Below are 18,374 nucleotides of genomic sequence, written 5' to 3' on the forward strand. Positions count from 1 at the left end.
TTTTCATGATCACATCCTTATTGAGCCTATAACATAAATTTTAAAAAAGTAAGTTCTTATGCCATTATTGTTCATTTCATGGTATCTTCAAAGTAAATAATCTTTTAATTGTATTTGCTTTTAAAATATTAAATTAAATCTAAGTATAAATGAATGTATGCTTTTCATGTACACTATTTTTGTGTGAATTGGCTACACTTCTCCATACACGCATGAATAGAAAACATATGCATGCCTACAATGTCAAATATCCAACCAAAGAGATAAAAGAGTTGAAGTTTTTGGACCAGTGATAAATTAGCCACCTATCTTGTGATAAGATTAGGATATTAACTTACTTTTGCTGCTGTAACCAGTTATAGCAAACAATGATTTATACAAAGCAGTTTTATTGTCTTACCTTATGGATGTCAGAGTCTGATATAGGGGTAAAACTGAGATTAGCACAAGGACTGCAACCCTTCTTTATAGGGCTGCAGCCTCTTCTCAAGGTTTTATGGAAGAATGCATTTCCTTAATTTTTCCAGCATGAGAGCCTTGGCTCAAGGCTCATTCTTCTTTGAAAAAGTCACCAAAGTTGGGCCAAGTATTTCTCTCCCATCTCCCTCTTCCACTCATAGGAAACCTTGTGATTATATTGGGCCTACTCATGCAGAATAATCTTTCCAACTCAAAGTGAGTTGATTATCAATTTTAAAGTCATGGGCAATTATTTTGCTATGCCACTATTTAATCTACAAAAATTAGACTCAAATCTATTTATCTAAAGTACAAAATGATCTTTTTTATTCTGTCTTCCACCATTCCCTAAAGAATCTTCAAAAATAACACAGAATGTGGTTTAAAAAAATACTAATAAAGAAATTAGGTGTGAAAAAGGCAAATATTAGAAACTCCATAACTAGTTATTAGGAATATTTCCTATGGTTTGTTGATTTCTTGCATGCAATAGTAAACAAAATGTGCAAAGATAATTCAACTTATCCACACACACAAAAACATACATAGTTGCACACATGGTTACCGAGGTAAAGAAAATCCTTAAAGCTTTCTCAGATCTTCTATACACTTCTCTCATGTCTTTAGAATAAATTCTTCACTAATCACTATATAAAATGCAAGTGCAACTAGAATTTTTTTTTCTTTCAAGTCAGGTTTGTTTGTGAAAATAATTTATTACTCTTTTTTTCAATACGTTAAGAATTTGTTTCATTTTTGTAATTTACTTTTTGGTGCTTATTTGATTTTATTTTGTACTTATTTTTTCTAGTTTCTTAGTAAAGATGTTTACGTTATTGATCTGAGAAAATGCTTTGCTAATAAAACACTTCATTGTTGTTGTTCAGTCACCCAGTCATGTCTGACTCTTTGTGACCCCATGGACTGCAGCATGGTAGGCCTCTCTGTCCCTCATCACCCAAAGTTTGCCCAGGTTCATGTCCGTAGCATCAGTCATGCCATCCAGCCATCCTATCCTCTAATTCCCTCTTCTCCTTCTACATTCAAACTTTCCCAACATCAGGGACTTTTCCAATGAGTCAGCTTTTCACATCAGATGACCAAATTACTGGAGTTTCAGCTTCAGTATCAGTCCTTCCAACATATATTGAGGGTTGATTTCCCTTAAGATTGCTTTGATCTCTTTGTTGTCCAAGAAAGTCTCAAGAGTATTCTCTAGCACCACAGTTTGAAGGCATCAATTCTTCCACAGTCTCTCTTCTTTACGGTCCAGCTCTCACAGCCATTGGTGACCACTGGGAAGACCATAGACTTGACCATATGGACTTTTGTCTATAGGGTAATGTCTCTGCTTTTTACCACACTGTTTAGATTTGTCACAGCTTTCCTAGCCAAGAAACAAATCTCTTCTGATTTTATGGCTGCAGTCAGCATCTACATTGATTTTTGTGCACAAGAACAGAAAATCTGTCACTATTTCCAGCTTTCCCCCCTGTATTTCCCATGAAATAATGGGGCTGAATGCCATGATCTTAGTTTTTTGTTTTGTTTTGTTTTTGTTTTCTTTTTAATATTTAATTTTAAGCTGGCTGTTTCACTCTCCTCCTTTTGTATCATCCCCGAATATCTGAGGTTGTTGATGTTTCTCCCACCTATCTTGATTCCAACTTGCAACTCATCCAGCTCCACATTTCTCATGATGTGCTCAGCATATAGATTAAACAAACAGGGTGACAGAAGACAGCCCTGTAGTATTCCTTTCTCAATCTTGAATCTATCAGTTTTTCCATACAGGGTTCTAACTGTTGCATTTTGACCCATATATAGGTTTCATAGGAGACAGGTAAGATGGTCTGGTATTCCTATCTCTTTAAGTTTCCATGGTTTACCATGATCCACACATTCTATTGCTTTGGCATAATCCATGAAACTGAGGTAGCAGCTTTTCTGAAATCCCCTTGCTTTCATTATGATCCAGCAGATGTTGGCAATTTAATCACTGGTTTGGAGAAGGCAATGGCACCCCACTCTAGTACTCTTGCCTGGAAAATCCCATGGACGGAGGAGCCTGGTAGGCCGCAGTCCATGAGGTCGCTAAGAGTTGGACACGACTGAGCGACTTCACTTTCACTTGTCACTTTCATGCATTGGAGAAGGAAAGGGCAACCCACTCCAGTGTTCTTGCCTGGAGAATCCCAGGGATGGGGTAGCCTGGTGGGCTGCTGTCTATGGGGTCGCACAGAGTCGGACACGACTGAAGCGACTTAGCAGCAGCAGTAGCAGCAACCTCTGCTTTTTCTAATCCCAGCTTAAACATCTGGAAGTTCTTGGCTTGCATAATGCAGAAGCCTAGCATGCAAGACTACAACCATGACCTTACTAGCATGGGAGATGAGTGCAATTGTTCAATGGTTAGCACATTTTTTAGTACTACTTTTCTTGGGAATTAGGATGAGGATTTTTCAGTCCTGTGGCCACTGCTGGGTCTTCCAGATTTGCTGACATATTGAATGCAACCTTTGATGGCATCATCCTTTGGATTTTTGAATAGTTCTACTTGAATTCCATTGCATCCATTGGCTTTACTAACAAGTGCTTCCTAAGGCCCACTTGACTTCGCTCTCCAGAATGTCTAGCTCTGGGTGGCTGACCACACCATTGTAGTTATCTGATTCATTGAGATATTTTTTGTATAGTTTTTCTATGTATTATTTCCATCTCTTCTTGATCTTTTAAGCGTCTACCGGATATTTACAGTTTCTGTCCTTTATTGTGCCCATCTTTTGGCGAAATTTTCCCTTGATATTTCAATTTTCCTGAAGAGATTTTTAGTCCTTCACCTTCTGTTGTTTTCTTCTAGTTGTATACACTGTTCATGTAATAACGCCTTCTTGTCTCTCTGAGCTATTCTTTGAAAATCTGCATTTATTGGATATACCTTTCATTTTCTCCCTTGCTTTTCACATCTCTTCTTTCTTTAGCTATTTGTAAGGCCTCCTCAGATAACCACTTTGCCTTCTTGCTTTTCTTTTCCTTTGGGATAGTTTTATTTGCTGCCTTCTATACAGTACTATAGACCTCCACCATAGTTCTTCAGGCATTCTGTCTACTGGATCTAATCTCTTGATTCATTAGCTACACTGCATATCCACAGGAAATTTTATTTAAATGATAAATGTCTTGACCCACTGGTTTTCCCCATTTTCTTTAGTATAAGCCTGAATATTTCTATGAGAAGCTGATGATCTGTGCCACAGTCAGCTCCAGATCTTGTTTTATGCTGACTGTATACAGCTTCTCCATCCTGAGGTACAAAGAATGTAATCAATTTGATTTTGGAATTGGTCATTTTGTGATGTTCATGTGCAAATTTGTCTCTTGTATTGTTGAAAAACAGTATTTGCTATAGCACTGTATGCTGTTAACTATTCTTCAAAACATAGCCTTAGCTGTGTCATAAATTTGGACATGCTTTGTTTTTAATTTTTATCTACTGCAAAATATATATTTTTAAATATCCCTATCATTAATTTATATGTTACTTAGTAGTGTTATATGTGATTTCCAAATATTTGGATTTTAAAAATATCCTTCTGTTATTGATCTTTGATTTTTTTTGGTCTGAGTGCATACTTCGTATGATGACTATTCTTTTAAGTTTGTTAAGATATATTTCTGGCCCAGAATATGATCTTAGTGAATGCTCCATTTGCACTTTAAATAAATTGTATTTGCTATTAATTTGGATGTCTTGTTGGTAGATACTATTACTTATGCCTTATGTATCTTACTGAATCTGTACCTACTTCTGCTAATTACCAAGAGAAAAACATTGAAGTCTACAAATAGTGTGGGATTTTCTATTTCACTTTTCATTTCTGTCATGTTTTGCTTCGTGTATTTTGAAGCTCTGTTCTTAGCTACAGGCACATTTAGTATTATTATGTGTTCTTGAGAATTGACCTTTTTATCACATGCAATATTTCTCTTTATCCCTGATAGTATTGCTTGTTCAAAATTCTACTCTACTTAACATTAATAGAGAAATGTTCATATTTCTTCTTGTTAGTATTTGTATAATATCTCTTTCTTCATTTCTTGATTTCAATATATTTATATCTTTACATAATAGGCATTAGGGCTTCAGAGGTGGCTCACTTTTAAAGCATACACCTGCCAATGAAGAAGACCCAGGTAGTATCCTTGGGTCAGAAAGATCCCCTGGAAAAGGAGATGTCAACCCACTCCAGTATTCTTGCCTGGAAAGTTCCATGGACAGAGGAGCCTAGAAGGCTACAGTCTATGGGTTTCAAAAGAGTTGGACACGACTTAGAAACTAAACAACAACATCAGCAATGCTGGCATTAAGGTATTTTCATGGATATATAATACTAGGTTAATAATTTTTAAAGAATTAAAGATCAAATGCTTCATATTTGTTCTGTTTGATATTCTATGTGTTTCTTATCTGGAGTTTGATGTTTGTCTTAACATAAAGAAAATTCTAAGTCATTTAAAAAAATATTTATTTATTTATTTGCCTGTATGGGGCCTTAGTTATGGCATGAGGGATTTTTCTTTATGGCTTATGGACTGTTAGTTGCAGCATGTGGGATCTAGTTTCCTGATTAAGGATTGAACCCGGGGTCTCTGCATTAGGAGTACAGAGTCTTAACCACTGACCCACCAGGGGAATTCCAAGGCTATTATTTTTCATTCTATTCCATTCTTTCTTTTTTCTTCTTTTTCTCATATTTCAATTATAACTTTGTTAGAATGTTTGATATTGTCACATAGCTCTAGAATATTTGATTCTGATAATGATGGCATTGACAATGATAATGATGATGATTAAAACTTTTTATCTTTTACTTTGGGTAATTTCTCCTAACCTATATTCAGATTGCTTGTCCTTTCCATATCTCTGCCTTGTCTACCAATGAACAACTCACAAAAATGAGTCCTAATTTTTGTAACTATGATTTTATTTATTAAGATTTTATTTTATTCTGGTTGAAGTTCCCACTTCTCTGCTGAAATTGCTCCCTGACCTTGTATGTTGTTCACCTTTTTCTTTGGAACTGTTAACATTTTGGTCAAAGTTCTGATAAATTTTGTATAAAATAACTATCCAAAAAAGATCTTAATGACCTAGATAATCATGATAGTGTGGTCACCCACCCAAGCCAGACTTTCTAGAGTGTGAAGTTAAGTGGGCCTTAGGAAACACTGTTGCCAATAAAACTAGTGGAGGTATTAGCATTCCAGCAGAGCTATAAAATATCATGTATGAAATGAGTTGCCAGTCCAGGTTCGATGCACGATACTGGATGCTTGGGGCTGGTGCACTGGGACGACCCAGAGGGATGGAATGGGGAGGGAGGAGGGAGGAGGGTTCAGGATGGGGAACACATGTATACCTGTGGTGGATTCATTTTGATATTTGGCAAAACTAATACAGTTATGTAAAGTTTAAAAATAAAATAAAATTAAAAAAAAATAAAACCTATTGAATAAAAAAAAATAAATAAATAAAAAATAAAATAAAATCCTAGAAGATTATACTATTAAACTGCTGGACTCAATATGTCAGCAAATTTGGAAAACCCACCAGTGGCCACAGGACTAGAAAATGTCAATCTTCATCCCAATATCCAAGAAGGGTGTAGTAAAGAATGTTCAAACTACTAGACAATTGCACTTATCTCCCATGCTAGTGAGGTTACATTCAAAATCCTCCAAGCTAGACTTTAGCATTACATGAACTGAGAACTTCCAGAGGTTCAAGTTGGCTTTAGAGATGGAAGGTGAACCAGAGATCAAGTTGCCAACATTCACTGGATCAAAGCAAGGGAATTCCAGAAAAACACCAACATTCCAGAAAAACACTAGACTCATGAGAGTTGCTTGGACAAGGAGATCAAGCCAATCAATCTTAAAGAAAATCAACCTTGAAAATTCATTGGAAGGACCATTGCAAGGTTGGAAAGTTTTGTTGACAAAAACCTCTGTTTTGTCAACTATGCTAAAGCCTTTGACTGTGTGGATCATAACAAACTATGGAAAGCTCTTAAAGATATGGGAATACCAGATCATCTTACCTGTCTCCTGAGAAACCTGTATGTGGGTCAAGAAGCAACAGTTAGTACCTTGTATGGAAAAACTGACTGGTTCAAAATTGAGAAAGGTGTATGAAAAGATTATTTATTGTCACCCTGTTTATTTAATTTATACAAAGCACACATCATACGAAATGTAGAGCTGAATGAGCTACAAGCTGGAATCAAGATAGGCGGGAGAAATATCAAGAACCTCAGATATGCAGATGATACCACTTTAATGGCAGAAAGGAAAGAAAAACTAAAGAACCTCTTGATGAAGGTAAAAGAAGAGGGTGAAAAAGTCAGCTTAAAATTCAATATTAAAAAAAAAAAAAGAACTAAGATCCTGACATCCACTCCCATCATTCCCAGGCAAATAGAAGGGGAAAAGGTGGAAGCAGTGACAGATGTCCTCTTATTGGGCTCTAAAATCACTGTGGATGGTGACTGCAGGCATGAAATTAGAAGATGATTGCATATAGACTCTTAAGAGTTGCTTGGACAACAAAGAGATCAAGCCAGTCAATCTTAAAGAAAATCAACCTTGAAAATTCATTGGAAGGACTGTTGCTTTAACTCTAGCATTTTGGCCACCTGATGCAAACAGCCGACTCATTGGAAAACACCTTGATTCTGGTAAAGACTGAAGGCAGAAGGATAACAGGGAGACAGGGGATGAGACGGTTGGATGGCATCACCAATTCAACGGACAAACTCCTGAAGATTGTGAGGGACAGGGAAGTCAGGCATTCTGCAATCCATGGGGTCTCAAAGAGTCGGACAGGACTAGTAGACAGAACAACATGATCAATTCCTTGCAGATTGATTCAATATTAGTGTCATATTTGAATCTACTTCTGAGTTTTGGTTTGTTTCTTTTATGGATATATTAGAGTTTTCCGTGGATACAGAATGGCTAATATGTCTTTATATAAAGAGAAAGATTCATTTTAAGGAATTGACTCACTTGCTTATGAAGGTTACCAAGTATAAAACTCAACAGTTTAAAGGCTGCTGAACTGGAGAACCAGAGGAGAGTCAGAGTTCTGAAGAGTCAAAGAGTCAAAGAGCTGAAGCTCAAGTCTGAAGGCATCTGAAGGTAGAATTCCCTCTAAATCAGGGGAAACCAGTCATCTTCTAATTAGTGCTTCCGCTGATTTGCTGAGGTCCACACACATTAAATGGAGGGAAATATTCCTTACTAATATTCCTTCAATTTAAATGTTAATCTCAACAAAACACCCTCTTAAATACAAGCACAATGATGTCTAACTAATATCTCAGCATAGTGATTCTGTCAAATTGACATATAAATTAACCACCACAATGAGTGTATGTTTTCTAACTTACCTACATGCCTCATTTTGGTTGTTGTTATAGTTGTTAAAGCTTGGGCTTTTTGTGTAGGACAATATAAATAGAAATAAACCACTTTTGTATCTCAAAATGTGCACATACTTCCTTCTGATAGATCTGAGTGTTTGAATTAATCTAGTTAGGACTTGGGCTGACTTTTAGGTTTATGTTGCTATGATTATCCCTGGTGTATCAAAATTTGAAAGTTCCATCAATACTTACTACTTTTTATTTAGAGTGAGGATTGGTTTCCCAAAGTGTTAAATAAATCCTGATCTATAGGTCTTTGTTTTTACACTGTATCTGAAGGAAAATCTCTTTGCTTGTTACTGTCCCTCTACTGTCTTTTTCCCAAAAGTATTCTACTGTCACTTGTTATTCAAGCTTCTTGTCATGGGGGGGGGCTTCCCAGTTGGCTCAGTGGTAAAAAATCTGCCAGTCAATTCAAAAGATGCAGGAAATGTCGGTATAATCCCTGGATTGGAAAGATCTTCTGGAGGAGAAAATGGCAACACACTTGAGTATTCTTGTCTGAAAAATCCCATGGACAAAGGAGGCATGCAGGCTACAGTCCATGTGGTCACAAAGAGTAGAACATGACAGAGCAACTGAGTACAAGTGTAAGCATAGTAGAGTGGTCACACATTCCAATGAGATGTTTCAGTTCTTCCCATTTCATTTTTGTGCAAACATCTTATTCCTCGTTCTCAGACTGTGGACATCGGTTCTACTGTCCCACCCTTGGCTGTATTATTGGGCTCAGTGGTATTGCTGCTTCATTATTAGGGGTCGTTTATCCCTGTCTTCATCCTTCCTAGCTTCAGGAGTTTTCAGGAGTTCCCTAAGGATGGGGATGTTTCCTGCCTTCCTCCCAGATTAAGGCTTCCTGCTCTATGGTGGATATTGAAAGCATGGATATAGAGGAGGTTCATGTACGTCTAACCTGTTTTCTGTTCCACTTTCCTATCATAGTGCGCATAGTCTTACAGTTCTTACCAGTCATTTCTGACCACCCAGTGGGGTCTGTGGAGAAAAACATTTCAATTTCTTAGATGTTTTCCAATTTCTGCGGCTTTCAGTGGTTTCATATTCCACAGGCAATTTATCAATTATTCAGGCTGAACTCTTCATAAAAATGTCCATTAGCATCTATCCTCTGTAAGTACAAACTTATTTCTCCTTGCATACACTTGATTCTTTTTATAATTTGACCTAGTTCTCAGCTCACTGGAAGGTATGAAAATAAAGTCATAAATTTGAAATTAGTCTCCAAGCTGCAAAATTAGGGATGAAACCGCTTCTCCATTCTCCACAACCCAGGAAAAAAATGTCATATTTTTTTTAATTACTTTATTTTTAAGTGAAATATAATTGCTTTACAGAATCTTTCTGTTTTCTATCAAACCTCAACATGTATCAGCTATAGGTATACATATATCCCCTCCCTTTTAAACCTCCCTTTCATCTCCTTCCCCATCCAACCCCTCTAGGTTGATACAGAGCCCCTGGTTGAGTTTCCTGAGCCAAACAGCACATTACCCTTGGCTATCTATTTTACATATGGTAATGTAAGTTTCCACGTTACTCCTTCCATACATCTCACCCTCTCCTCCCTTCTCCCCATGTCCATAAGTCTATTCTCTATGTCTGTTTCTCCATTGTTGCCCTGTAAATAAATTTTTCAGTAACATTTTTCTAGATTCTGTATATAAGCATTAGTATATGATATTTATCTTTCTCTCTCTCTGACTTACTTCACTCTGTATAATAGGCTCTAGGTTCATCCACCTCATTAGAACTGACACAGATGTGTTCATTTTATGGCTGAGTAATATTCCATCGTGTATATGTACCACAATTTCTTTATCCATTCATCTGTTGATGGGCATCTAGGTTCTAGCTATTGTAAATAGTGCTGAAATGAACAACGGAATACATGTGTCTTTTTTTTTTTTTTTCCAATTTTTGTTTCCTCAGGGTATATGTCTAGGAGTGAAATTGCTGGGTTATATGGTGGTTTTATTCCTAGTTTTTTTAAGGAATCTTCATACTGTCTTCAGTAGTGGCTGTGTCAATTTACATTTCCGCCAATAGTGCAAAAATGTTGTTTTCTCCACACCCTCTCCAGCATTTATTGTTTGTAGACTTTTTGATGATGGCCATTCTGACTGGTGTGAAGTGATATCTTATTTATTTTAATTTTTTTAAGAATGAGTGATGTTGAGCATCTCTTCATGTGTTTGTTACCCATCTGTATATCTTCTTTGGAGAAATGTCTGTTTAGGTATTTTTCCCTTTATTATTGGGTTGTTTGTTTTTCTGGTATTGAGTTGTATGAGCAGATGGTATATTTTGGAAATTAATCCTTTGTCAGTTGTTTCATTTGCTATTATTTTCTCCCATTCTGAGCATTGTCTTTTCACTTTACTTATAGCTTCCTTTTAAGTTTAATCATGTCCCACTTGTTTAATTTTGTTTTTATTTCAAATACTCTAGGAGGTGGATCATAGAGAATTTTTTTTTATTGTTTTAATTTCAGACTTTCTGCTTGAACTGTAGTGCTATTTTATTTCAATTATAATTCACAATTTTCATAATGACTAGTAATATTGAGTTATCTTCATGATTTGATTGGACATTTTAAATTCTTATTTTCCAAGTTGCTGTTCATGTCATATTTTCTTTTGAGCTTTGTAAATTATATTTTTTATATGTGATTTGATTTTGAACTTAATGTACTTAATGGAGAGGAAACAATCTTTCCTATGTCATCCTTTTTAATTACTGATTATTTTCTCCTGTGTAATAAATATTTCATTATCCTAATGTCTTAATGGTATTCTTCTAATTATATTTTAGATATTAATCATATTGTTTTTCACATATAGATCTGTAACACACTTTGAATTCACCTAGTAAGCTTGGGGTCATGGTTCTGTTCATTTCAGTTTTCTTGAGGTACAATTCACAAACACAAAGTACACAGTCTTAACTGTTTTAAAGTGTATTATTCATTTAGTGTAGTCACAATATTTTTCAGCCATCATCACCATCTAATTTCAGTTCAACTTCATCACCTCATATCCATTAAGCAGTCAATCTCCATCCCCTTTCCCTGACAAATACTAATGCTTCTGTTTCTATTAATTGCCTGCTCTTTGCATTTCATGTAAATATTATTAAAAAAAAAGTGTCTTTCTGTATCTGAAATTTTTCACTTAGCCTAAGATTCACCCATGTTATATCATGAATACATCATTTACTTTTATGGCTAATCAGTATTCTTCTATGATTATTATCCATATTGTTGATCCATTCATAAGTTGGTGGACATTTGGTTTGCTTCCACTCTTTGGCTTAATGAATAATGCTACTAAAATTATTTAGGTGCAAGTTTTTGTTTAAATACCTATACCTAATTTGGGAGGAGGAGTTCATATCAAGTTCCAGAAGGGCTGGATCACATGGTATTCATTGTTTAACTTTTTGAGGAAACACAGACTGGTTTTCACAGCTGCTGTTCCAATTTTATATTTCCAGTAGCAGTGGGTAAGATTCCAATTTCTCCATATTATTGTCAACATTTGTTTATTTTCTGTCTGTTTTTAGAAATTACCTATATACATGAAGTGGTAACTCGATAATTTTGATTTCCATTTCCTAATAAATGATGATCTTGATCATTTTTCATGTATGGATACTTGTATACATTCTTTGAAAAATGATTTTTTTGAAGTCCTTTGTCTACTTCTTACTTGGGTTGTATAAAGAATCTTGAGATGTAAGAGCTCATTGTAAATTATGGGTACTAGACTTTTATCAGTATATGATTTGCAAATATTTTCACACATCTATGTTTTTTTATCACTTTCTTGGTAGTATCTGTTAAAACATGGTGGTAGATTTTTAATTTAATGTACATAGTTGCTTGTGATGTTGTTGTCATATTTAATAAACCATTGAATGAGATTTATTTCCAACAGGACACCATGAAGATCCACTCTCCAGATAATTTTATAAGAAATATATATTTGTATATATATAATAATAAATAAATAAATAAAATAAAGCCTCTGGAAATGGCCTTAAGGGCAAACAGCAAACTGAGAAACATCTATTCAAGTATATCTATGAAAATGCATTAAAAAGGCAAGAATCTGTGGTATGTGAACTTCATCGTATTTTAGCTCAGTGAGTAGGAAACTTACTCCAGGCAGCTGTGTCCAGGAACAGAGGTTCTCTCTTCTCAATAGCTGAGTACAACACTTCCTTCCCAGGAGGAAGGGACATCATTGTTTTTCATTCTGTCCCCAACGACATGCTCCCGACTGTCTGTCAGAGTAGAGTGCTCCCTTCTTCCCACCTAGTGTGGTCCAGTGGGGAAATGGCCCTACCTTGGACATCATGCACTGGACTACTGTGGTGGTAATTACTTTGCTATAGCTCTTGAGTCCATGGGTCCACATTAGGAGAGAAAATTAGAAAAAATACCACAGAGTGCTAAAATCCAAGAATGTGGTTGTTAATCAGAGAAATGCTCACCATTGTCCCTGCCTTCAATTCTAGAACCCTGGCTTAAATTTTTCTGGATGAAGAATCAGGCTATAAAAAGATAGCTTCCAATCTACTCTCAAAATAACTTTCTCCACTTTGAGAAGGATTTAAAACTTCAAATCTAAAGGCATTCTCAAGAACGATATGTTGAATACAGTTGGGGAGAGATTCAAGATACATGTCGAAGTTTATGACAACTTCTTTGCAGAAGAGAACAGACAAATGTGATAGGTGGGGAATGACTTTTCCAGAGTGGAACAAAAAACAGTCATTGAACTCAGCCAAAAGAGTCCATCCTCATTTCCAACAATTTTATATGCATTTAATTTCTCCTGTTAAATACTTCTACATTTAACTAGTCAATTAGCAACTGTGTATTTTATTTGCAATAATTATTTCAAAACTTATTGCAGCTAACAGATCGTGAAGAATGAAAATCTATATTATTTATTAAGTTTTGAAGACAGAGTACCTGGGTACAATTTAATAAGATATAGGAGACATGGAAAGAAGTGTTTATAGAAAGCACAGCTTTGACCAGCCCAGTTTTCTATATGACCAAACTAGACAGCATATTAAAAGCAGAGATATTACTTTGTCAACAAAAGTCTGTCTCGTCAAGGCTATGGTTTTTCCAGTAGTCATGCATGGATGTGAGAGTTGAACTATAAAGAAAGCTAAGCACAGAAGAATTGATGATTTTGAACTGTGGTGTTCGAGAAGACTCTTGAAGTCCTTTGGAATGCAAGGAGATCCAACCAGTCCATCCTAAAGGAAATCAGTCCTGGGTGTTCTTTGGAAGGACTGATGTTGAACCTGAAACTCCAATATTTTGGCCACCTGATGAGAAGAGCTGACTCCTTTGAAAAGACCCTGATGTTGGGAAAGATTGAAGGCAGGAGGAGAAGGGGATGACAGAGGATAAAATGGTTGGATGGCATCACCGATTCAATGGACATGAGTTTGGGTAAACTCCGGGAGTTGGTGATAGACAGGGAGGCCTGGCATGCTGCAGTTCATAGGGTTGCAAAGAGTCAGACACAACTGAGCAAATGAACTGAACTGAACCATGCATTTGGCTTGAATGCAGGACTGTGGAAACTCTGATTGCTTCCAGCTGCAGTGAAGATGATGAAGAAAACAAACCAAAATAAATAAATAAATACCCATCTCAGGTGTTTATATTTTCTGAACTCTAGTTTTCTCTTCCATTCTTTCTCTCTCTCTTTTTTTTTTTTTTTTTTTTTTAGTTTTGACTGCCCTGGGTCTTCTTTGCTGCACGGGCTTTCCCTAGTTGAGACTAGTGGGGACTTCTCTTCCTTGAGGTGTGTGGGCTTCCCACTGCAATGGTTTCTCTTGATGCAATGGCTCTAGGTGCACAGGCTTCAGTAGTTGCAGCACAGAGGCTTAGTTGCCCCATAGCATGAGGGATCTCCCTGGACCAGGAATGGAACCCATGTTCCCTTCATTGACAGGTGGATTCTTAACCACTGTCCTACCAGGGAAGCCTTTCTTTTCCATTCTTAAGGCATAACTACTATCTTAACAACTGGGCAAAGTAAGCTATGTATCAGAGAATATAAACTTAATGACCAATAAATAATAACAGTAATTCCCAAGCTTGCCATATCTCTGAGTCAAAAATCGGGTCTTTGTTTAGAAATGAATGATACCCTAAAATTATGAAATATAAATATTTGAGAAGACTCTTTAAATACCTTAGTCTGTAAGTACCATTGAGTTGCTTGTGTGCAGAAGCAGCCATTTCAGAAAAATCTAGCCTTTTGTTTTTAAAACTATATGTCTGCTTTGCAAAGATACATATATTATCCTCATGTTCCAATCTCTTCTACCCTTAGGTAGCTCCCAAATTCCTATGGAGTGCTGGACAACAGGAATTTCCCAGGTGGTGCTAGTGGTAAAGAACCTGCCTGACAGTGCAGGAGATTTAACAGATTAGGGTTCCATCCTTGGGTCAGGAAGATCCCCTGAAAGAGGGCATGACAATCCACTCCAGTATTATTGCCTGGAAAATCCCACGGACAGAGGAGCCTGGCAGGCTACAGTCTTTAGGATTGAAAGAGTCAAACAAAAACACAACTGTAGTGAGTTAGCTTGCACACATACCAAACAGCAACATATGCAACTTCATATTCAAAATAAGCTGATTATAGGGTCAGCTTGAAATAAGGAATCTTAATAAGATAAATACAAACATTGTTTTCCAGTTATAGTTAAAAACAAAAACAAAAAAATCTATGGATGTGTCAGAAAATGTATTCCAAGGATGCTAAGCCCAGTGGGGAGAAGCACAACTTTAAATCAAGGTTTGGAACACCTTTTTCCTAATAAAAGAGGAAAGTAAAAAGTTGGAAATAAAGCATAGTATCACATCACAAGAGGGAGTTCACAAATTAATGTCAACATCAAAACCTTAAAATATGAAGAATAATATTTCCTAGCAAATTCACATTTGTACTGTGCTTAGTCTCTCAGTTATGCCTGACTCTTTGTGAACCCATGGACTGTAGCAATCCAGGCTCTTCTGTCCATGGGATTCTCCCAGAAAGAATACTGGAGTAGCTTTCCATGTCCTCCTCCAGAGGGGTCTTCGGAACCCAGGTCTCCCGCATTGCAGGTAGATTCTTTCCCATCTGAACCACCAAGGAAGTTCAGATTCACATTTAACTCCTACTTATTTTGTCTAGAGAAGGAATGGTTCTGGAAAAAATGACAGTGAATTAACCCAGGTTAGTTTAGTTGTTGCCGTCAATTACCACTGCAGATGTATTAATTTTTCTGAACAAATTACCAAGGTTCCTGTCACATGGCATGCAGTTATTGAAAAGATTATTGATTTTGTTCTCAAAACTCACATCATTCAATATGGTAGATCCTGGCCAAATATGGTTATTTAAATTCAAATTAATTAGAATTAAGAAAGTTAAATGTTCATTTTTTCAGTCACTGATTGGTTCATTAAAAAATGTCTTCAACAGTATCTTCCTTCATAACCAGAGATTCCTCACTGTTCTCTCACAAATATCAAGGCTGTTAACTCCTGACATATAGTATTAGTCATAGAAAACTTATGAGCCTCTTCCTAAAATCAACACTAAAGAGATTATTTTATAACTTGATTCATGTTGAAAATCTGTGTCTTTAATATTTCAAAGTATTATACTAGCTTCCCAGGAGTGAAAATCAAATTCATAAGCTATCCTAGGACAACGCAACTTAAGATGTTCAAAATTGAAGTGATATACTCTACAATACGTGATAAAACTGCCCTCACTGTCACCCATGTGATTAAAGTCCTGCCTTTCCCTTACCCCCTAAAATAATCGATTTTCAATTCCTTTTGTTTTACCTCCAAATCCTTCCCCTGCCCTCCAACCAGTTTTCATGATCCTAGACTTTCTACCAAGTTGTTACTGCTGTTTTCTTTTCTTTTCTTTTTTTAGACTTTATTTTATTTTATTTATTTATTTAACTGTATTGGGTCTTCCTTTGCGTGTGTGAGCTTTCTCTGCTTGCATTGTGTGTCTCTTTAGTTGCCATGTGTGGACTTACTTGCCTCATTGTATGTGGGATCTTAGTCCCTGAATAGGGATCAAATGCATGACCCCTGCATTGGAAGGTAGATACTTAACCACTGGACCACCAGAGAAGTTCCACCTCTGTTAACTGACTTACCTCTCTGCAAACATCTACTGAGTACAGGTACAAAAACACATATGAATATGTCAGTCTCCTGACAATGCCACATCTTAGCGTCCATGTAGGTCAAGCTTACCTGCATCATTTTCACCTTCTGCTTATCCCTTCTTTTCACATCAGACTAGGTATGCTGACCTGGGTGGCTTCTGCTCTATATTCACAATTTTGTCTACTCAAGATTCAACCTTGCAGCACCCCTTATGCTCCTACTGCTACGGCTGACTCTTGCTGCTGCTACTGCTGCTGCTGCTAAGTCGCTTCAGTCATGTCCGACTGTGTGCGACCCCACAGACAGCAGCCCACTAGGCTCCCCCGTCCCTGGGATTCTCCAGGCAAGATCACTGGAGTGGGTTGCCATTTCCTTCTCCAATGCATGAAAGTGAAAAGTGAAAGTGAAGCCGCTCAGTCATGCCCGACTCTTAGCAACCCCATGGACTGCAGCCTACCAGGCTTCTCTGTCCATGGGATTTTCCAGGCAAGAGTACTGGAGTGGGGTGCCATTGCCTTCTCCAATGGCTGATTCTTAAACATTATTAATTATTCAACTATAGCAAGTGGTTGAGATGTTATGTTCTGAAAACCCTTTCTGCAGTCTTACCCCTAATATTTTCAGGGTCCAAGACAAGGCTACAAGGAAGAACCATATATGAAGTTATTAAAATATTTAAAACTATCAATCAATCTAATAAAGTCTTAACTAAAAGAGTATCTTGCCCTACTAGAATTAAAAAAAATCCCATATAATAACAAAGTGAAAAATATGTGCATCTATACTGATGTCACTGAATATTGGAAAAAAATCTAAGGCTGTTACATCCAGTTATTTATTATTTATTTATGTACTTCACATGACTGGGTATTCTATTTATGAGCAAAATATATTGAAATCAATAGGAACATAAATATGTACATAATTCATAAATATTTTTATGCTTGTAATTTATTCCTCCCATCTCCATGGTAGCCGATTTACAAGTTATGCTATTTTTATCAAAATTTTCATGTAATGTGTGTTCTATTAAAACTAATGGTAAAAATATTTAGACTGTAGATATATTTCAAGTGTATAAAATCTAGATACATCTTATCTTCAAAAATATAGCTCTTGTAGACTTGAAATATTTTATATAGATGTTAAAGTCATTTTTCCCCTAACATTCACAATTAGCTATTATCTAGGAAAGCAAATATATATTTTAGCTAATAAATATTTAAAATTAGAATTGAATATAAGTAAAGCTAGCACTTTTGCTTTTTATACTTTAGATCTTATTAAATATGTATAAAAATAAAAATATTTATATTCAATGTTAATGTGAAGAATTTTGTAAACAATTGGTATGACTCTTCAAGGTTGATAAACATGGAACTATATTTATGTAAATTTAATAGTATATGTATTATTATATTAAATATATATATTTATGTTATAAACAATAGTCCTCAGGAGTATTTTTCACAAATAGCATAAATATAATGGGTTCTTACATAAATGGGTCATTTCAGAGGAAAGTACAGCACCCAGTTTCATGCTTCTCTACACTTCTGATCTGTGGGATTCTAGGTACCCCGGACTTAGTGTGGTCCTCACAGCAGTTGTGATGATAAAGGATTTAACAAGTTAAATAATTTGTCTTTCTTTTTAAACATATCTGTTTTGCGGAGCTTCCCAAGGTTCTCACACTGCACACTTTATAAGCCTGACATATATAAATTTATAAAATTAACTGTAGGTGGACTAGACCGTCATGTCATCATCTATCTGTGTTGGCACAGACATAATGCACAAATTTGTTTTGCCAAAAGTTCGTCTCAGGTTCAAAGATTTTGTTAATAAAATAAACCATTCATTATATACAAATAAATAATACAAATATTTATTAGATAATTATCTAACTTACTTTCAAAGAAAACAGAAATAAAAAGAGCAGAAAAATAAAGAGAAATTTAAAAAAAAATAAGCACCAAATTGGGTTTTGACCAACATCCAGACCTAATCAGTGCTGGGAAGTCCTGTGTCCATCTGGAGTCCCAATTGGGAAAAGGTCCCAGGCAGTGTGTCACTGGGTGAGACTTCAAAGGTTGAAGTTTGAGGTTCCCACTTATAATCCTAGGATGGGTGGAAACTGATATCATCATCATTAATCTGTGACCAAATTGCAAGCCGGATTCGTGTTAATGCTG

This window comes from Bubalus bubalis, chromosome 8 (assembly GCF_019923935.1).
Source record: "Bubalus bubalis isolate 160015118507 breed Murrah chromosome 8, NDDB_SH_1, whole genome shotgun sequence".
Classification (NCBI taxonomy): Eukaryota; Metazoa; Chordata; class Mammalia; order Artiodactyla; family Bovidae; genus Bubalus; species Bubalus bubalis.